This window comes from Muscardinus avellanarius (genome assembly GCF_963383645.1).
Source record: "Muscardinus avellanarius genome assembly, chromosome: 3".
Lineage (NCBI taxonomy): Eukaryota > Metazoa > Chordata > Mammalia > Rodentia > Gliridae > Muscardinus > Muscardinus avellanarius.
Window position 1 is genome coordinate 28,929,159 of NC_137788.1, and position 22,382 is coordinate 28,951,540.

General features: G+C 40.9%; 1 protein-coding gene and 1 pseudogene across 4 annotated transcripts in view; one reads left to right on the plus strand and one right to left on the minus strand.

Annotated features, from left to right (window-relative positions):
* Positions 1–22,382, plus strand: part of ZMYM4 (zinc finger MYM-type containing 4) — a gene marked incomplete at both ends in the record, with an annotated part of 171,371 nt that overhangs the window by 15,958 nt on the left and 133,031 nt on the right. The window lies entirely within an intron of this gene.
* LOC308259567 (ORM1-like protein 2) lies at positions 6,802–7,258 on the minus strand (annotated as a pseudogene). The gene has a single exon. The product of its transcript is annotated as an ORM1-like protein 2 (transcript).

Consider the following 22,382-nt stretch of genomic DNA (forward strand, 5'->3'; position numbering starts at 1 on the left):
AAGCATGCACCACCACGTCCGGCTACCCACTAGTTTTACATCTTTTATTTGGTATGTATATTCTAAGTTTTCTTTCTTTCTTTTTTTTTTTTTGGTGGTACTTGCTGTGGAACCCAGGGGCTTTTCTACCTCTGGGCTATACTCCCAGACCTATTTTATACTTTATTTGGAAACAGAGTCTCACTAAGTTGCTGAGAGCCTCACTAAGCAGCCGAGACTGGATTCAAATGATCCCCTGTCTCAGCCTTCCAAGTGCTGGGATTACAAGCATGTGCTACCACGCTGGGCTCTTATTCTTTATTTTGGAATAGTGTCTCACTAAGTTGTGGAGGGCCTCACAAGTTGCTCAGGCTCTCCATAAGCCTGCGATCATCCTGTCCTAGCCTCTTCAGTACTGGGATTATAAGCATGCACCACCACTCCCTGTTCCCCTTTAATAATATATTCCCCAAGTCCTTTTTTTTTTTTTTTGTAATGTGATTTGAACCCAGGACCATTATTACTCTGAGCTGTACCCAGATCCCAATTGTTTTATTGTTTTATGTATGTATGTATGTATGTATGTATGTATGTATTTATTTATTTAGTGGTACTGGGAATGGAACCCAGGGACATTGTACCTCTGAGCTACACCCCAGCCCTATTTTTTAGTTCTTTTATTTTTCTTTTTTGTTGGTACTGGGAGTGGAATTCAGGGGCCTTTTTTTTTTTTTTTTTTTTAACCTCCAGGTTATACTCCCAGACCTATTTTATACTTTATTTGGAAACAGGGTCTCAGTAAGTTTCTGAGAGCCTCACTAACTAGCTGAGGCTGACTTCAAATCTGTGCAGTACTCCTGTCTCAGCCTCCCAAGCGCGGGGATTACAAGTGTGTGCCACCATGCTCAGCTTGTTACTTTTATAACATGTACTAGAATTACAGGTGTGTACCATCACACTTGGCTAACCCCAAGCTATCTCATGCTATTTATTTGTGGAAAAAACTAGATTATTTGTCCAGGAGAACTTTCCAGACTCTGGTTTGGCAATTGAATGATTTCTTGTTTGTGGTATTTAATATCTTTCATTACCTCTCATATTTCCCACAAATTAGTGGTTTAAATATTGAGCAGTAGTTCTGCAATTTGGCAGAAATGTTTAGAAGTACTTGAGGAAATTTTAATTGTCCTGCTAATAAGGCTGTATCTTAGACCAATTATTCAAATCCCATGGAATCGGCCGGGCGTAATCCCCGTGCTTGGGAGGCTGAGACAGGAGGATCGAACAGGTCTGAAGCCAGTCTCAGCTGGTTTAAGAGACCCTGTTTCCAAATAAAATATAAAATAGGTCTGGGAGTGTAGCCCGGAGGTAAAAGGCCCCTGGGTTTCATCCCCAGTGCCACCAAAAAACAAAACAAAAGAAAACCCCACGGAATGAAAACTGGGTGCAGTATTTTATTTATGTATTTATTTATTTATTTATTTATTTTTTTTTTTTGTGGTGGTGCTGGGGGTGGAATAGAGGCTTTCTATCTCCAGGCTATACTCTCAGACATATTTTATATTTTATTTGGAAACAGGGTCTCATTAAGTTGCTGAGACTAGCTGAGGCTGGCTTCGAACCTGTGCGATCCTCCTGTCTCAGCCTCCCAAGCACTGGGATTACAAGTGTGCACCACTATGCCCGGCCTCAGGTGCCAATATTTTAAGAAATTCCCAAGAGATTAGTGATGTAGCCAGAATTGAGAGTTTGAATTGGTAGTTTGATAATATTAGATTCAGTTTTTTTTTTTTTTTAAGTACTGGGGATGGAACCCAAGGGCATTTACCTCTGAGCTATAACCCCAGCCCTATTTTTTATTCTTTATTTTGAAACAGGGTGTCACTAAGTGGCAAGGAACCTCACTAAGTTGCTGAGGCTGTCCGAACCATTATCCTCCCAAATCCTGGGATTACAGGTGTGTTTCACCATGCCCAGCCAGATTCAGTTTCTTTGGCAAGAAAAATTTATAAATACAGTGATTGTAGAATTGATTTTTAATCTGGATTTTGAGAATAAAAGATAGTGCTGTTAATAATTATAGTGAGTTGGTTACTGTGGCACAATGTCTTATATTTGGGAGGCTAAGACAAGAAGATTGTAGATTGGAGGCTAGCCTTAACAATTCAGCAATACACTTGCAATTTAGCAAGACCCTATTTCAAAATTAAAAAAATAAAAAGACTGGGATTATAGTTTAGAGGTAGAATGCCCCTAGGTTCAATCTTCAGTACCATAAACTTTTTCATCAATTATTTGGGTACTGTTAATCATTTGTTTAGGAAAAACTGGGTAAATGCTTTTCCTCTTTTTATCAGTTTTCAGAAATATGAATCGATTTTCTAGCCTCTCTTAAAGTTTAGAAGATTTTGTTAGGGGTCTTCTAACTCTGGGCTATACCCCACCCTTATTTTCTTTCTTTTCTTTTCTTTTGCAGTACTAGGGATGGAACCTAGGGACAGTCTACCTCTGAGCTACACCCCCAGCCCTATTTATTTATTTATTTATTTATTTATTTATTTTTGTGGTACTGGGGGTGGAACCCAGAGGCTTTCTACCTCTGCGCTATACTCCCAGACCTATTTTTGGAAACAGGGTCTCACTAAGTTGCTGAGAGCCTCACTAAGTAGCTGAGGCTGGCTTCGAACCTGTGTGATCCTCCTGTCTCTGCCTCCCAAGTGCGGGGATTTTAAGCGTGCGCCACCACGCCCGGCCTATTTTTTTATTTTTGAAACAGGATCTTACTGAGTTGCAAAGTGCCTCACTAAGTAGCTGGAGCTGGCTGTGAACCTGTGACCCTCCTGTCTCAGCTTCCTAAACGCTAGAATTACAAGCATGGGCCACCACGCCCAGCTTCTATTTTATTTAATTAAATCAATTAGATAATTAATTTGTGTGTGTCTATGTGATGCTGGACTATACATTTTACCTCTGAGCTATAGCCCCAGCCTTATTTATTTATTTATTTATTTATTTATTTATTTATTTATTTATGGAACTGGTGATTGAACTCAGGGGCATTCTACCTCCTAGCTATACCTCAGCCCTATTTTTTTTTTTTTTTTTTTGGTGGTACTGGGGTTCCTGGAAGCCCTTCTACCTCCAGGCTACACTCCTAGACCTATTTTTACATTTTTATTTGGAAACAGGGTCTCCCAAGCCAGCATGCGCAGCTGGCTTCGAACCTGCGCGATCCTCCTGTCTCTGCCTCCCAAGCGCGGGGATTACAAGTGTGCGCCACCATGCCTGGCCCCCAGCCCTATTTTTAATTTTTAATTTTGAAACAGGGTCTCACCAAGTTGCAGAGGGCCTCACTAAGTAGCTGAGGCTGTCCGAGAACTGTGATCCTCCTGTCTCAGCCTCCCAAGTACTGGGATTACAATCTTGCACCACCGTGTTAGGCTTTTGTTCCCCTTATTAATTTGGGACAACTACAAAGGGCCATCCCAAGTCCAGAACTCTCCCTGGATTAGTTGTGACCTCTATTGTAATCATAGCCCAACGTCCCCTGGCTAACTCGTGAATATATATATATATTATATATATATATATACATATATATATATAATATTATATATTAAAATTCTTTTTTATTTTTTTTGCTCTGCTGCAGATGGAACCTGGGGGCATTGTACCTCCGAGCTCTACCCTCAGCCCTATATTTTAGTCTCTTTATTTTTGAAACAGGGTCTTAACTTAGTTGCGAAGGGTCTCGCTAAGTAGCTGAGGAACCACGGTCCTCTGTTCTAAGTATGTGCCACCATTCCCTGCCTAATATATTTGACAATTTTTAAATTTTTTGTGGGGATTTTTTTTCCCCTGGGGTTTTTGGCTGAAACCCGAGCATTGCCTATATTATGTAAGTCCTCAGTCACTGAGCTGAAGCTCTATCCCTATTGTTCTTATTTCTTTTTTTGGTACTGGAAATTGAATCTGGGGTCATTCTACCTCGAAGATACACTTCTAGCCCTATTTCCCTTTTTTTTTTTTTTTTAATAAATAGAGTCTTGCTAAGTTGCAGAGTCTGGCCTCAAATCTGTTATCATCTTGTCATAGTCTCCAAAATACTGGGATTTCAGGCATGTACTACTATGCCTCATGAGTGACTTGTGGTCACTTTGGGGTACTAGAAATTGAAACTACAAAGTATTCTAGCTACACCCCCAGCCCTTTTTCAGGGGGGAATTCTATCTCTGAGCTACACCCCCAGCCCTTTTTATTTTTTGTGTGAAACAAGATCTCGATAGATTGTTGCTTCTCACACATTGCTGAAGCTGGTCTCAAATCTGCTATCCTCCTGTTTTAGCCTCCCAAATACTGAGATTACAGGTGTGCAGCACCCTGCCTGCTTTTTTTTTTTTTTTTTTTTTTTTTGGTTTTGTTTTGAAACTCGGTCTTACTAGGTTGCTGAGAGTCTCACTAAATTGCTGAAGCTGTCCTCAAACCTATGATCCTCTTTTGTCAGCCCCTCAAATCTTGGGATTATATGCATGTGCCAACACACATGGCCTCTTTTTTATTTTTTGGTCTTGTTAGGTTGCTGGATGTCCTGCTGAGTTGCTGAGATTGTTCTTGAACCTGTGATACTCCTGTCTCAGGCTCCCAAGTACTAGAATCACAGGCATTAACACCTACTTTGGCGCAAAAAGATATTTATTTGTAGTAGTGAGGATAGAACCCAGGGGTATTCTACCTCTGAGTTACACTCCAGCCCTGTTTTATTGTTTTAATTTGAAACAGGGTCTCACTAAGTTGCAGAGGGCCTTACTAAGTTACTGAGGCTGGCTGAGTACCTGTGATCCTCCTGTCTCAGCCATCTAAGTACTGGGATTACAGAACCACACTACTGTGTCCAGCTACAAAAAGGTATTTATGAGTAAAAGAAATAGAACTGGTCATGGTGGTACAGACCTGTAATCCTAGCACTTTGGATTCTGAGACAAAAGGATGGCAGGTTCAAGGCCAGCTCCAGTAATTCAGAGAGACGGTTAGCTACTTAGACTCTGTTGCAAAAATCAATCAATCAATCAATCAATAAGGCTGGGGGTGTAGCTTCAAGTTTGAATGTCCCTGAATTCAATTCCTACTACCAAAGAAAAAATAAAAGGAAAAATAAAAAGGAATTAAGACTGGGCACAGTGATATACACCTGCAGTCCCAGAATTTGGAAGGCTAAGACTAAAGAGTCGCAGGTTTGAGGATCGCTTTAGCAACTTGGTGAGGTTCTGTGCAACTTAAGGAGTCCCTCCTTTTTTTTTTTTTTTTTTTTTTAAGAGGTACTGGAGATTGGACCCAGGGGTATTCTGCCTCTGAGTTACACCTTCAGCCCTATTTTTAATTCTTTATTTTGAAACAGGATCTCACTAAGTTGCGGAGGGCCTCTCTAAGTAGCTGAGGCTGTCTGCGAACCACAATTCTCTCTCTGGTTTCAGCCTCCCGAATGCTGGGATTACAAGCGCACCACCACGCCCGGGTGGAGATCTTCTTAAAAAAAAACAACAACACAAAACCAGCATAGGGTGTACCTCAGAGGTATAATGCCCTTGGGTTCAGTCTCTAGTACCAAAAAGAAGAAAACATACCCAGTACCAAAGGTGGGGGAAGAAAGTTAAAAAAAATGTACAGTATATTGTCTCTTGTCACCCTACTGTAGCAGTTAGATCTTTAATCCGTTTTGAGTTAAATTTTGTTTATGGTTTAAGTATTCAGTTTCATTCTTTTGTGTGTGACTTGGATATCCAGTTTTCCCAGCACTTCTTGTTGAAATGCCTGTTCTTTCCCTTTTCAATGACTTAGCACCCTATTGAAAGTCATTTGTTTATTATATTATTCTGCTTGGGCTATCATAACAAAATACCATACTTGGTGACCTTAAAGAATAGATATTAGTAAAGTGTGGAGGCTGAGACAAGAAAATTTCAGGTTTGAGGCCAGTCTCAGCTACTTTTAGTGAGGTCCTCTGCAACCTAGTGAGACCCTGTTTCTTTTCTTTCTTTTCTTTTTCTTAGCTGAAAAAGTTACTTCATTATATGGAAAACATACAGTAAAACAGAGCTGAAAAGTGATAGGAGTAGAAGATAGGGAAAATATAACCACTAAATAAGCTGCCCAAATATGGATGGCCTCCTGTTACACAGTAGTGTGATTTGGCCCTTGACTTCATCTGCCTTTTTTTTGTGGTACTGGGGTTGGAACCCCAGGGGCATTCTGCCTCCAAGCTATCCCTCCAGCCCTAAATTCTTTAATTTCAAATAAGGCCTCATTAAAGCTGAGGCTGACTTTGAACTGGTGATCTTCCTGTCTCAGCCTCCCAAGTACTAGGATTACAAGTATGCACCACCATGCCTGGCTTTATTTGTCTTTCCTAATTCAAAGAATCTTGTACATAGGGGCCCTCTTTTCCAGTCTTCCTTTCCTGGGATTTTGAGAAAGCTTGTATAGTTCTCAGGTTTTCAAGATATAGAAGAAGAAAGGGCCAGGTGTGGTGGCGCACGCTTGTTATCCCCGCACTTGAGAGGCAGAGACAGGAGAATCACGCTGGTTGAAGCCAGCTGCGCGTGCTGGCTTAGGAGACCCTGTTTCCAAATAAAAATGTAAAAATAGGTCTGGGAGTATATCCCGGAGGTAGAAGGGCTTCCAGGAACCCCAGTACCACCAAAAAAAAAAAAAAAAAAAAAAAAAAAAAGATATAGAAGAAGATAGTACAGAGAAGAAGGGAATATGTTATAGACCTTGGTATCAGTGCCTTCTCCATGCCTATGGAGCTGTCCTTAGTCCCATCCCTTAGTATTTGTTGATGCCAAAGAGATGAACCCCATGGAACTGAGGTGACTTAGGCAGCAGCACACTGAGCAGTGAGGCAGTGTTGATGAGGAAGTGAGCGCATTATACTTTGTGCAGAAGCTGGCCAGGAGGTAGAGTATAATAGGAGAGATGCTAAGGAACTTGGGAGAAGAGGTAAACTGGAGCCCATAGTCCATCTGTTACCAGTGTGTCAGTAGCTGAGCCTTTCCTTGGTCAGGCTCTCAAAGGGTGTCTCCTTCACTGTATGAAGGAAGACATACATTGCCAAGTTATGGATGACATTGGTCAAACAGACAGCAGGAATGCTGAAGAAGGGGATGCTGAGTAGAACCATATGCAGCAGTCCTACCAAGATGATGTAGGCCAGCCAAATGCCCCGAGTATTCATCACTCAAGTGTTGGGGTTTACTTCACTGTGTGCCACCCAAACGTTCATCCTACTATAGTGAAGGATCAGGCAGGAGTCCAACTCGGTTTCCTTCCAATCCCTCTTTGAGCTGGTTTCCTCGAGTTGTCTCCTTCCAGCCTCAGGAGCACGATGGTCCCCCTGTTTCAAAATAAAAAATGAAAAATAGGGCTGGGGTAAAGCTCAGAGGTAGAATGCCTCTGAGTTCAACCCCCAGTACCCCCCCCCAAAAAAAAAATATATATATATCTGACATGGTGGTGTACATTTGTAATCCCAGTTCTTGGGAGGCTGAGACAGGAGGAAGGTGGGTTCAAAGCCAGCCCCTGTAATTTTGTGAGGGTCTCAGCAACTTAGACCCTGTTTCCCAAAAAAAAAAAAAAAAATAGGTCTGGGGGTATAGGTAGATGCCCCCCCCTCCCCCGGGTTTCATCTGTAGTACCACACACACACACACACACACACACACACACACACACACACACCAAAAAAAAAAAAATTGAATTTTGTATTTCACAGTCTGCAGCTGGGAAATCCAAGATTAAGGTGCTTGTCAGGTAGGTTTTCTTGGCTTATATATGGCCACCATGGTGCCATGTGCTTATGCATGGGTTTTTCTTTTTTTCATATTGGGAATTGAACCCAAGGGCATTTTACCTCTGAGCTACTCCCCTAGTTTTTTTTTTTTTTTTTTTTTTTGGTACTGGGGATGGAACCAAGAGGCATTCTACCTCCGAGCTACACCCCTAGCTCTATTTTTTTATTCTTTATTTTGAAACCGGGTCTCACCGAGGTGCAAAGGGCTTCACTAAGTAGCTGAGGCTGTCTTTGAACAGTGATCCTCTCTCTGGTCTCAGGCTCCCAAATGCTGGGATTACAAGCATGTGTCACCACTCCTGGCTCCCCTAGTCTTATTTATTTATTTATTTTTGGTGGTACTGAAGTTGGAACTCAGGGGCCTTCTACCTCTGGGCTATACTCCCAGACCTATTTTATATTTTATTTGGAAACAGGGTCTCACCAAGTTTCAGAGAGCCTCATTAAGTAGCTGAGGCTGGTTTCGAACCTGTGCGATCCTCCTGTCTCAGCCTCCCAAGCGCAGGGATTACAAGCATGTGCCCACCATGCCCGGCTACATATGTATCTTATCTGTCTAGTTTAATTTATTTTTTGTTCCTTTGTGGTACTGGGGATTGGACCCAGGTTCATTCTCTCTGAGCTTCACCCTCCCACGGATAGGGATTAGAGGTATGCACCATATTGCCCAGCTTATTTTTTACTTTGAAACGGTATTGTTATATTACTGAGGGTCTTACAAAGTTGTTGAAGACAGACCATTCTCCTGTTTCAGCCTCCCAAATAGTGAGATTACGGGTGTGCAGTGGCACGTGTATATTCCTAGTATTTGAAATACTGAAATGGGAGGAGCATAGGTTTTTGGCCCGCAGTGTGTGTTAATTTAGCAAGACTGTTTAAAAATAAATAAAATAGGCTGGGGGTGTAGCTTAGAGTTAGAATACCCTGGATTCAATCTCTAGTACCGTAAACATGTACTCATAAAAGAAGTAAAAACCTTGTGTAGGACCAGAGCGGAGCCATGAAGGCTTCATCCACACAGCAAATGCTAGGCTTAGTTTCAGTTTCCCAGGAATACAACTAACAGTTAAGTGCCAGTTTTGGCACCTGGGTCAGGATGAAAAACTCCCAATAAACCTTAGGAGGCACGAACCAAATGGGAGACACCAAGTATCCTGTCCAGTTGCTTGTGATAACAGCAGCAAAGATTCCTTTTGGTTTAAAGATAACTCCTTTGTAAATCACAGCCCACCTGAATGAAATATATAAAACTGCCTGAAACAAAGACTTGGGGTCCTTGTCAAGGCTTGGACCCTAGCTTGAGCTAGTTCCCCAATAAACCCTTCTTGCCTTTGCATTATTGTGTGATGGTGGTCTCTCTCCCCCTGGAGTCCTGGACTTTGGGTATAACACTTGGTAAAGGAAAATACAGATAATCCAGTGGTGTGATTGATTAGAAAATATGAACAGTTAAGTATGTTCCATTATCACATATAGAAAACATTACTGCATATGCCAAGAAGCATTTTTTTTATTACTAATTCTAGTAGTAATTTTATTTTATTTTTGTGGTACTGGGGATGGAATCTGGGGCATTCTACCTCTGGGATACACCCCCAGCCCTATTTATATTCTTATTTTGAAACAGGGTCCTACTGAGTTACAGATAACTTAAAAAGTTGCTGAGGCTGTCGTTGAACCTTTAATCTTTTTGTCTAAACCTTCCAAATACTGCATTAACAGGCATGGGCCACTAAGCCTGCCTCTTAACCCCCCCCCCCCAAGCTGGGAATAGAACCCAGTACCTTGTGTGTGTAAACCAAGCACTGTATTAATGAGGTACACTCCCATCCCCTGAATTTCTTGTATGTAGGTATTTATTTTTTGTGGTACTGGGGATTGAACCCAGGAGCATTCTACTTCTGAGCTACACACTAGCCCTTTTTTTATTTTTATTTTTTTGTGGTTCTTGGGATGAGACCCAGGGGCATTCTGTCAGCCAAGCTACACTCCTAGCCCTAGTTTTAATTTTTAATTTTAATTTTAATTTTTCTGTGGTACTGGGGGGTGGAACCCAGGGGCTTTCTACCTCCGGGCTATACCCCCAGTCCTATTTTATAATTTATTTGGAAACAGGTCTCAGTTGCTGAGAACCTCACTAAGTAGCTGAGGCTGGCTTCGAACCTGTGCGATTCTCCTGTCTCAGCCTCCCAAGCAATTGGATTACAAGCATGTGCCACCATGCCCGGTGTTATTTTTTTATTTTTAAACAGGGTCTCACTAAGTTGTAGAGGGTCTCAATAAGTAACTGAGGCTGTCTGCAAACCGTGATCCTCCCGTCTTAGCCTCCCCAAATGCAGGAATTACAAGCCCAGGAATTACAAGCCCAGCTCCCAGCCTTTTTTTTTTTTTTTTTTTTTTTCAGGTCTGAGGATGGAACTTTGAGTTACACTCTTTATTTTATTTTGAAATAGGGTCTTCCTAAGGGTCTTAATAAGTTGTTGAGGCTTGCCTAGAACCTGCGATTCTCCCGTCTTAGCCTCCTAAACAGTGGGGATACGCATCTGCCACCTTGCCTGGCTCTCAACTTTTTAGTTTTCATTTTGACGAGTTTTCGCTCAAGTTAATCAGGCTGACTTGAATTTACAATCCTCTTACTTCAGCCTCCCAAGTAGCTGGAATTGCATTATAGGCACGTGCATCACAAACTAAGTTAATTTATTTGTGGTTCTTGGGATTGATTCTAAGGCCGTTCTACTTCTGAGCTGTACCACCAGTCCTATTTATTTATTTATTTATTTATTTATTTATTTATTTATTTATTTATTTATTGGTACTGGGGATGGAACCCAGGGACATTCTACCTCTGTGCTATACCCTCAGTCCTATTTTTTTTTTTTTTTTGTATTATTTTTGGTGGTACTGGGGTTCCTGGAAACCCTTCTCTGGGCTACACTCCCAGACCTATTTTTTATATTTTTATTTGGAAACAGGGTTTCTTAAACAAGCGAGGGGCTTCGAACCTGCGCGATCCTCCTGTCTCCGCCTCCCAAGCGCAGGGATTACAAGTGTGCGCCCCCACCCCCAGCGTCTATTTTTTATTCTTTATTTTGAAACAGGGTCTCACTGAGTTGCAAAGAGCTTCACTAAGTAGTAGCTGAGGTTGTTTGTGAACCTCGATCCTCCTCTCTCAGCCTCCTGAATGCTGAGATTACAAGTGTGCGCCACCATGCCCGGCTCTGTTTATTTGTTTATTTTTGTTTGTTTGTTTGTTTGTTTTTGGTGGTACTGGGAATGGAACCCAGGGGCCTTCTACCTCCAGGCTACATTCTCAGACCTATTTTATATTTTATTTGGAAACAGGGTCTCTTAAGCCAGCTAAGGCTGGCTTTGAACCTGCAAGATCCTCCTGTCTCAGCCTCCCAAGCCTCTCAGCCCCCCAAGCACGGGGATTAGCCTGTGCCACCATGCCTGGCTTATTTATTTGTTTTGAAACAGGGCTTTTTTAGGTTGCTGAAGGTCTTACCTAGGTTGTTATAGCTTGCCTCAGTCCTGTGCTTCTCCAAGTGCTGGCAAGATTTTTTATCAAGTACAATTCATCAAATTTTTCTTTTATGGATTATGCTTTTTTTGTCATATCCTCTCTGCCTTTAATCATTTTCATAAAATAGGGCTGAGAGGTATAGATTTGCAGTAGAATGCTGCTCAGTTCAGCCAGGCGTGGTGGCGCACGCTTGCAATTCCCGTGCTTGGGAGGCTGAGACAGGAGGATCGCACAGGATTGAAGCCAGCCTCAGCTACTTAGTGAGGCGTTCAGCAATTTAGTGAGACCCTGTTTCCAAATTTAAAAAAAAAAAAAAAAAAGGTCGGAGTATAGCCCGGAGGTAGAAAGCCTCTGGATTCCATCCCCAGTACCACCAGAATGCTGCTCAGTTCATTCTCCAGTACCAAAAATAACTTTTAAATTTTAGTTATCCATATGTAAACTATTCTAAAGGTAATTGAGAAACAAGGTCTTGCTATATGAAAATCTCACTATATCTTGAGGCTGTCCTTGAAACTGTGATCCTTCTGTCTCTGTTAGATTACTGTGATTACAAGCTTGTGCCACCACACCCAGTTTATCATAGAAACTTTTATTTTTATTATTTTTATTTTTTTTGTGGATCTGGGGGAAACTTTTTTTTTTAAACATATGGTCTTAGCTGGGCCTGGTGGTGCATGCTTGTAATCCCTGCTCTTGGGAGGCTGAGACAGGAGGATCTCACAGGTTTGAAGCCAGCCTCAGCTATTTAGTGAGGTTCTCAGCAACTTAGTGAGACCCTGTTTCCAAGTAAAATATAAAATAGGTCTGGGAGTATAGCCCGGAGGTAGAATAAAAGAATTAAAATAGGATTGGGGGTGTAGCTTGGAGGTAGAATGCTCCTTGGTTCAATCCCCACTACTGCAAAAATATTGCCGTGGTGGCATATGTTTATAATCTTAATACTTGGGAGGTTGAGACAGGAGGATTGCAGGTTTGTGGCCAGCCTCAGCAAATAAAGAATAAAAAATAGGGGTGGGGGTATAGCTCAGTAGAATGCCCCTGAATTTAATTCCCAGTACCGCAAAAAAAAAAAAAAAAAAAAACCAAAAAAACAACAATTTGTATCATTAGAGTAAATTTTTCCATGAGATTATTTTACTTAGCTTTTTTATGCTGAAGAGGGCAGAGTTGGGGAAACAATTTTTAAGTTCCTCAGGAATTGCAAATATGTGAAAGATAGGGCAAGATAGTTTTTTTTTTTTTTTTTTTTTTTTGGTGGTACTGGGATTCCTGGAAACCCTTCTACCTACGGGCTACACTCCCAGACCTATTTTATACTTTTTTATTTGGAAACAGGGTCTCTTAAGCCAGCTAAGGCTGGCTTTGAACCTGCGCGGTCCTCCTGTCTCTGCCTCCCAAGAGCGGGGATTACAAGTGGGCGCCACTACGCCCAGCGGCAAGATAGTTTTAAACTAAAGAATAATGGTGGCAGAGGGAGTAGGAGAACTTGTTCTGCCAGATCTTGAATATGATGTTTGTATAGACACATTTAGAGTAGTTATTAGAAATGAATAAAAAGATTTATGTCTATAGAATAATATGGTCTACAGGTTATTTATTTTTGTACTAAGGATTGAACCCAGGGACATTCTGCCTCCAGGCTATATCTCCAGCCCTATTTTAACTTATTTTTCTTGGAAACAGTGTCTTGCTAGGTTGTTGTGAGTCTCACTACTTACTGAGGCTGTCCTTGAAGCTGTGATCCTTCTGTCTCAGTTTCCCAAGTACTGGGATGGCAAGCATGCATCACCATGCCTGGCTCATTGTACAAGTTATTTATTAAATGATTTTTGGATGGTCTGCTGGTAATTTTGGAAAAAATAATTCTTTTTCTCATTCCAAATGTCAAAGCATACTCTAGAGGGATTAAATATTGTTTTTTTTTTGTATTCAGTACATGAATATAAGAAAGTCAAATTGTTAAAGTACTCAAAAATAAATATAAATAATTGTTTTGGGATGAGAGGACATGTCTTCCTAAGTATAAACAGTATAAAAGAAACAATGTAATTCAAAAGAATGCTAGATTTGGCTACAATGAAAAAATTACATTACCAAAAGAAATGTTTTGGAATATCAGAGATTAGTGTCTATTTTTAGAACAAAGTACTGGACAGATTAGAGCCACAGATAACTGCTTTTGGAGTCATTTTTGATTCCTTGTGCTCCATATTCCTCCCTGATTTATTATAGGTAGGTATTCATTTAGTATAGTATAACACACACACACACACACACACACACACACACACGGAGGGAGAGGAAGAGAAAGAGAAAGAAAGGTGGTGGTACTTGGGATTGAACCCAGGGAATTCTGCCTCTGAGGTATACCCCTAGATTTTTTTCATATTTTGTTTTGAAACAGTCTTGCTAGGTTGCTGAGAGCCTTGCTACATATCTGAGGCTCTTCTCAAACCTTTGCCTCTCCTGTCTCAGTCTCCCAAGTACTTGGTATTACAGGTATGCGTCTCACCTGTAATACACGCTTTGCATATTTGAGTACTTATTATGTATGAATTTGTAGGTACTGGGGGTATAGTAATGGAAAAAATCTTTGCTTTTATGGAGTTTTACATTCTAGTGATAGGGGAAATGATTGCTAGTAATTAACATAGAATTGTGTGTGAGTGTGTGTATGTGTATGTATGTGTGTACTACTGTGTGTGTGTTTGGACTGGGAATTGAACCTCAGGGCTTCTTCCTCTTAGCTATACCCCCAGACCATTTTACTTTTTATTTTTTATTTTTTGATGTACTGGGGATTAAACTCAGGGGTATTCTACCTCCAAGCTATACCCCCAACCCCATTTTTTTTTATTCTTTTATTTGAAGCAAGGTCTCACTAAGTTGCAGAGGGCCTCACAAGTAGCTAAGGCTGTCTGTGAACCTGCGATCCTCCTGTTTCAGCCTCCCAAGTACTGGGATTGCAAGCGTATTCCACCATGCCCAGCTTATTTTTTATTTTGAAACACACTGTTAAATTGCTGAGAGTCTGTGTTGTTGAGGCTATTCCTGAACCAGTGGTCTGTCTCAGTCTCCCAACTACTGGGATTTTAGGCATGAATATAGAACAGTTTAAATGGAGCATCTCTGTACAGAAAGATAATCAGAGAGATAGTGTGCTTTGGTTGAACAGATTCTGCAGTTTTATTATATTCATTTTTTTGTGGAAGTGAAGATTGAACCCAGAGGAGTTCTACCTCTGAGCTTCATCCCCAACCCTCTTTTATATTTTATTTTGATGCAGGGTTTCCCTAAGTTACCTCAAGTTGGCTTCAAACTTGCAATCCTCTTGTTTCAGCCTCCCAGATTCTAGGGTAACAGGTATGTGTCACTGTGCCCAACTGTTCTGTATTTTTAAATAGTAACAGTTATTCATTCTTCTCTTCCCTTTCTATTTCTTAATGAGTTTTAATAGAGATTTCTTAAAACTGCAAAAAAAAAAAAGTTGGTTGGTTAGTTGGGTGTGGTGGCTCCAACTGTTAATCCCAGTACTTGGGAGGCTGAGACAGGAGGACTGTAGAATTGCTGTCAGCCTTAGCAATTTCAAGAGGCCCTCTGCAACTTGGGCCCTGTTTCCAAGTTAAAAAAAAAAAAAAAATTGTTCTGGGAGTATAGTTTGGAGGTAGTATGTCCCTGAGTTCAAGCCTCAGACACACACACACACACACACACACACACACACACACACACACACGGTATTTATGAAGAAAATAACAAAGTGAGCCAGTGGTATAAAAACATTCCCCAAAGAGGAAACATGGGCGAAGGCAAGTGAGAGTGTTGTATAAGGTTAAAGAACAGTACAGAAGCAGTAGCTGGTGGTAAATAGCAGGAAATGAGATCAGGGAGTTTAAATAGAGTTCTTGATCATTCAGGGTCTCTTAAAGGTGAGACCATTCTTGTGGGGCTATATGTCTGTATTTTAGAATGTTAAGCACAACCCTTGACCTCTGCCCACTAGATGTCAGTAGTGTCTCCAATTTGTGATAGCCTCAATGTCCTGAGCATTGACAGTTTTTTAGATTTGGGAAGCAAAATTGCTCCTGTTGAGAATCACAGCTCTATGATATGGGTACAGGTTTCTGTGAGGGAGGCTTAAAGAAAGGTTTTCAGTATGTACTTGAAGTAATTGGTGCACAGTCCTTCCTCATGGGGACCCAATTTGTCCTCAATCTAGAGGTTGTGTAGGGCTGTGAATTCACTAGTTTAACTTCCATTGTGATGACTCAGATTTTTTTTTTTTTTTTTTTTGTGGTGCTAGAGATTGAACCCAGGGGCATTCTACCTCCAAGCTATACCCCCAGCCCTGTTTTTATTCTTTATTTTAAACTGGGATCTCACTAAGTTGCGGAAGGTCTTATTAAGTAGTTGAGGCTGGCTTTGAACCTGAGATCCTCCTGTCTCAGCCTCCCAAGTACTGGGAATACAAGTGTGTACCACCACACTCAGTTCAGATTGGTTTTTACTCACCAGATTTAGAATTTTGTTGTTGTTCTACTAGAGGTTGAACTAAGGGGCATTCTACCTCTGAGCTATACCCCCAGCCCTATTTTCCTATTTTACTTTTACTTATTATTTTTTAATGGTAGCAAGAATTGAGGCCAGGGGCATTCTACCTCCAAGCTTATTCTTTAGTTTGAAACAGGGTCTCACTAAGTTGTGGAGGGCCTCACTAAGTAGCTGAGGCTTGCTGTGAGCCTGCGATCCTCCTGTCTCAGCCACCCAAGTTGTCCTGGCTTATTTTATTTTATATATATTTTTTTCTTTTTTTTTTTTTTTGGTGGTATTGGGATGGAACCCTTCTACCTCCGGGTTACACTCCCGGACCTATTTTATATTTTATTTGGAAACAGGGTCTCTTAAGCCAGAGAGGCTGGCTTCGAACCTGTGCGATCCTCCTGTCTCCGCCTCCCAAGATCAGGGATTACAAGCTTGTGCCACCATGCCCGGCTTTATTTTATATTGAAACAGGTTCTTGCTAGGTTGATGAAAGTCTCACTGCTTGCTGAGGCTGTCCCTTGAACCTGTGAGCCTCCCAATTACTGGGATTACAACCATGCGCCACCATGCCTGGCTTTATTTTTTATTTTTTGTGGTACTGGGGATTGAACCCAGAAACATTTCTCCTCCAAACTACACCTCCAGCTCTACTTTCTTTCTATTTTGAAACAAGATCTTGGCTATGTTGCTAAGAGTTTTACTACTTGCTGGGGCTATTCTTGAATCTGAGAGCCTCCTGTCTCAATTTCCCAAGTATACCACATCTAGCTTTAGGGATTTTTTTTTTTTTGGTACTGGGGATGGTACCCAGTGGCTTTTCTACTTCCAGGCTATACTCCCAGACTTATTTTATATCTTATTTAGAAACATGGTCTCACTAAGTTGCTGAGAGGCTTACTAAGTAGCTGAGGCTGGCTTTAAACCTGTGCAATCCTGTCTCAGGCTCCCAAGCGCTAGGATTACAAGCATGCGCCACCATGGCTAGTTTAGGGATTTTTTTTCCCCACAAGGCCCCTAATGGTAGCTCTCTGTTTCAGAAACTGTGACTTGAGTTGAACAGAGGTACCTGAACTTGTTTTCTTCTGTATGTGCTCTTTGATAACAGATGTAGCTATTATTACAGCCTGAACAGTTAAGTTTAACAACCACTTGAGTTCCCAGGCTACTTGTTTCAATTGGCACTTCATCATAGTCAGCCTCAGGTGATAGATCGCTTGGTTAACTATGATGCCTCTGCATCTGGGGATTATTACTGTCCTAGTTCTTGCCTGAGCCCAAGGACACAAAGTAATCTCTAAATCCCATCTGTGTGTGTCAGTCTCTTGTGATCCTAGCCAGTACTGGTACTGTCTCTATCAAAGGGCATAAGCCCCACAGTAGTTTGAATATGGAAAGTCTCTTCTTATTCTTGGTACTAGAGGTTGAACACAGCATTCTACCTTCGAGCTACACCCAACCCTATTTTTTTTTTTAAGCAATTGCTGAGGATCTTGCCAAGTTGCTGTTGCTGCCCTCCAACCTTCTATCTTCCTTTCTCAGCTTTTCAAGTACTGGGATTCCAGGCATGTAACAGCATACCTGGTTGGAAGGTTTAATATTAAGAGTAGATTAGGCCGGGTGTGGTGGCGCATGTTAGTAATCCTAGCATTCAGGAGGCTGAGACTGGAGGATTGCGGTTCGCTAATAGCCTCAGCTACTTAGTAAGGCTCTTTGCAACTCAGTGAGACTCTGCTTCAAAATAAAGAATAAAAAATAGGGCTGGGGGTGTAGCTTGGAGGTAGAATACCTTTGGGTTTCATCCCTAGTACCGTAAAAAAAAAAAAAAAGAGTCGATTACACGTTTAATTCTAGTACTTGGAGGCTGATACAGGAGGATCACAGGTTCATGGCCAGCCTCAGCAACTTTGTGATTCCCTGTTTTAAAATAAAAGAATAAAATAGGGCTGGAATTGTAGCTCAGAGGTAGAAAGCCTCTGGGTTCCATCCCAGTAACACACACACACAGAGGAAAAAAAAAAGGTAACCAGTAATAGAAAACAAACTCTTATGGAGTAAAGGAAAACTCTAAATTATACAGAATAGTAGGTTAAAGGAAGCAGCCACTGCCTCTAGGGCAGAGACAGTAGCAAGGAAGAAACATATTTGGATGATGTTATTGATTTTTGTTGTCTGAAGTTTATTGTCTAGAGTAGGGGTCTGAAAAAATAGCCTGCATACTAAATCTAGTCTGTGGCCTGTTTTTGTATTACCCATAAGTTAAAAATGGCTTTGCATAGCTGTTTAAAGAAAGAAAGAAGAAAATATGCAACCGAGAAGACGGACATGGTGAGACAAACTTGTGATCCTACTACTAGGGAGGCTGAGATGGGAGGATCACAGGTCCAAAGCCAACCTCCACAACCAGTGAGACCCTGTTTCCAAATAAGAAATAAAATTGTCTGAGGGTGTAGCTCGAAGGTAGACTACCCCTAGGTTCAATCCTCAGTAACACACACACACACACACACACACACACACACACACACACACACACACACAGCAACAGAGGCCCACAAAGCCTAAAAAATGTCTGGTACTTAATAAAAAATATTTGTTAATTTCTGCTTTAGAATATTTCTTAGCTGGGCATGGTGGTGCGCGCTTATAATTCCAGAACTTGGGTGGTGCACGCTTGTAATTCCAGTACTTGGGAGGCTGAGACAGGAGGGTCTTGGTTCATGGTCAGCCTCAGCTACTACTTGAGGTCCTCCACAACTTAGTGAGACACTGTTTCAAAATAAAGAATAAAAAATAGGGCTGGGGGTGTAGCGTGGAGGTAGAATGCCCCTGGGTTCAACCCCCAGCACCACATACACACAAAAAAGAATATTTCTTAGTTCTTTCTGAGAATAACATTCCAAGTTGCTCTTCTATGTTGATTAAATTTGTATAGGTAGGTCTCTTATATTTTTATTTGTTTATATTTTGAAAGTCAGAGAATTTTATTGTACTCTGACCCAAACTACTCAGTGTTCCCTGTGCATCCACTTTTTGGTCAAATACAAAAGTAGAACTAAAGTATATGGAAGTCATTTGCATATTCACACTATAGAGTCCTTATAAAATTTTTGGTATTGAGGCATGAAAAGATTCCTGGCATTCCCCAAAGTAGAGATGAGAGAAGAAACAATTTCTCTCATACACAAACTATTCAAAATTATTGGTATATAATCAGTCCTAGCCCAGAGTAGCTTGCATAAAACTTAAGAACAGTGTAAGAGGTGGCGCACACTTGTAATCCCAGCATTTGGGAGTCTCAGACAGGAGGATTATGGTTTGTGAACAGCCTCAGCTACTTGGTGAGGCCCTTTGCAAGTCAGTGAGACTCTGGTTCAAAATAAAGAATAAAAAATAGGGTTGGGGATGTATCTTGGAGGTAGAACGCCCCTGGGTTCCAAACCAAGTACTGCAAAAAGAAATAAAGAAAGACTCCAGAGCCAGAAAGAGCCAGAAATCCAACACTCCAAGCAATGGTGGCAAAAGAAGCTTTTATTTTTACTTTTAGATAGGGCCTTGCCCTCTTTATTCTCCAACCTGGCCCCAAACTCCTGGGCTCAGGTGATATTCCTGCCTCAGCCTCAGCCTTAACCAAGAATGAGTAGCTAGAATGTTGAGGTGCATGCTACTGCACTGGATGTAGGCATACTTTGTTTTACTGCATTTTGCAGATACAGTTTAGTGGCGGGGGGCTGGTAATTGAACCCATGGGTGTTCTACCACCAAGCTATGCCTCTAGACTTATAATTTATTTGAAAACAGGGTCTTACTAAGTTGCTGCGACTGGCCTTAAACTTGTGATTCTCCTATCTCAGCCTCCAAAGTACTGGGATTACAGGCATATGCCACTGTACCCAACTCAGATACTGCAATTTTTAAAAAATTGGAGGTTTGTGTCAACTCTGTCAATCAAGCAAATCTGTTTGTTTCACTTTTCCAATGATATGTGCTCACTTTGTGTCTCTGTTACATTTGGGTAATTCTCACAATACTTAAAGGTGAACATGGAGGTGCACACTTGTAATCCTAGTACTTGGGAGGCTGAGACAGGAGGATTGCAAATTTGAGGACAGTATGCAATAGTGAGAAATAGTGAGACCCTATTTCAAAGTTAAAAAAAGAAAGGGCTGGAGGTATAGTTCTGAGGTAGAATATAGATCTATAGCTGTAATGTACCAATAAAAAAAAGGAAAGAAAAATTGTTAAATTGTTAGCTGGGCATGGGGAGGCACACACCTGTGATCCCAGTACTTGAGAGGATCTCAGGTTCAAGGACAGCCTTAGAGCAACTTGGCTAGACTCTAAGGAATGTAAGAAGATCCTGTTTCAAAAACAAAAGGCAGGGATGTAGCTTGGAGTCAGGTTGGCAAGTTCAATTCCTAGTACCACCATCACTACCACCAAAAAAAAAAGTATGTGTGTGGGGTGTTGCTCAGTAGAACTTACTATCTAAATCAATATCTAGCAATATATCCAATATCTAGCACCGTAGAACAAATAGACTAAGAAGGAAGAAACTATGTTTATCTCAGGAGATGTAGAGACAGCATTTGCCAAAATTAAACTTCTATTCTTTTAAAAGACTAATGAAGCTAGGAATAGTTGATAAATAATAGTTTGATTTGTCCTCAGCTTTTGCAGAGGACATGTATGAAAATCTTAGAACTAGCTAATATTTAATATTGAAAGATTGTTTTTACCCTAAAGTTGGAAATAAGTCCGGTTGCATCACTTTCATTAATATTTTATTAGCTGGGCATGGTAATACATGCCTGTCATCTCAATTCTTGGGAGGCTGAGCAGGAGGATCACAGGTTTGAAGCCAGCAGTGGCAATTGAATGAGGCCCTTTGCACTTTAGTGAGACCCTGTTTCTAAATAAGAAATAAAATTGGTCTGGGGGGTATAACTTAGAGGTAGAATGCCTCTGGGTTCAATCCCCAGTACTCAAAACAAAACAAAACAAAACCCTGAAAAAATCAAGGAAAAGTAGAAGGATTTCTCTGGGAATAGTTCATATTACCGTAATGATGAAGGAATAGGGGATTCTTAATAGTCTAGAAATGGCCATAAAAACAGAAGTTAAAGACAGTAGAACTTTCTGTTCTGCAAATACCAGATTAGCAAAGATGATGATAAGTATTGATAATAGTCAGAATAAGCAGTAAGGGTTTAAGAAAATGAGCACTCAGCAAGACGTGGTGGCTTAGCCTGTAGTTCCAATACTTGGGAGGCTGAGACTGGAGGATCACAAGTTTAAAGCCAGTGTCAGCAATTTATGAGACCTTGTTTCCAAGTAAAAAATAAAACAGATAAAACAAATGGGTGTGTAGCTTAGAGGTAGAATGCCTCTGGGTTCAATCCTCAGTACTGCAAAAAAAAAAAAAAAAAAAAAAAAAGATAAAAAAGCACTCTTGTAATGAGAATATAAATTAGTATGACCACTTTGGAGGGCAGTTTGGCAAATAGCTATTATAATTTTAAGTATTGATCATTAACCTTGACCAATTCCACTTCTGGACATTTATCCTGTAATATCCCATGAAAATCAAAGAGATACCCACAACAGTGATTTATACAACAATTAAAAACAATGTGAATGAAGCATAAAATAAAAAAACTAGATCCATGCAATGCAGTACAGTGTAGCTGTTAAAAAATTAAGGCAGCCAGGCGTGGTGGCGCACGCTTGTAATCCCAGCATTCAGGAGGTTGAGACTTGAGGATCGTGGTTTGTGGTCAGCCTCAGCTACTTAGTGAGGCTTTCAGCAACTTAGTGAGAACCTGTTTCAAAATAAAGAATAAAAAATAGGACAGGGGTGTAGCTCGGAGGTCAGATGCCCCTGGGTTCCATCCCCAAACACGCAAAAAAAAAAAAAAAAAAAAAAAAAAAGCAGTAGCCTGGTATGTGGCACACACTTGTAATCTCAGCATTCGTTTGGATAGGCTGAGACTGGAGGAATGTGGTTCGCAGACAGCCTCAGTTACTTAGTGAGTCCCTCTGCAACTTAGACCCTATTTCAAAATAAAAAATAAATAATAGGGCAAGGAGTGTAGCTCTGAGGTCGAATGCCCCTGGGTTCCATCTCCAGATCTACAAAAAAAAAAAAAAAAAAAGGCAAAGCTGGGTGTAGTGGCGCACCCTTGTAATCCCAGCATTTGGGAGGCTGAGACAGGACTATCCTGGTTTGCAGACAGCCTCAACTACTTAGTGAGGCCCTTTGCAACTCATTGAGACCCTGTTTCAAAATAAAGAATAAAAAATAGGACTTGGGGTGTAGCTTGGAAGTAGAATGCCCTTGGGTTTCACCTCCAGTACCGCAAAAAAAAAAAAAAAAAGGCAGACCCATAATAACTGATAAAAAGATCTCTACCGTATGTGTTAATTTAAAAATACAACAGCAGTCATAAAAAAGTCATATTTTATGAAATAAGGCAATGCATGTTAGGCTTG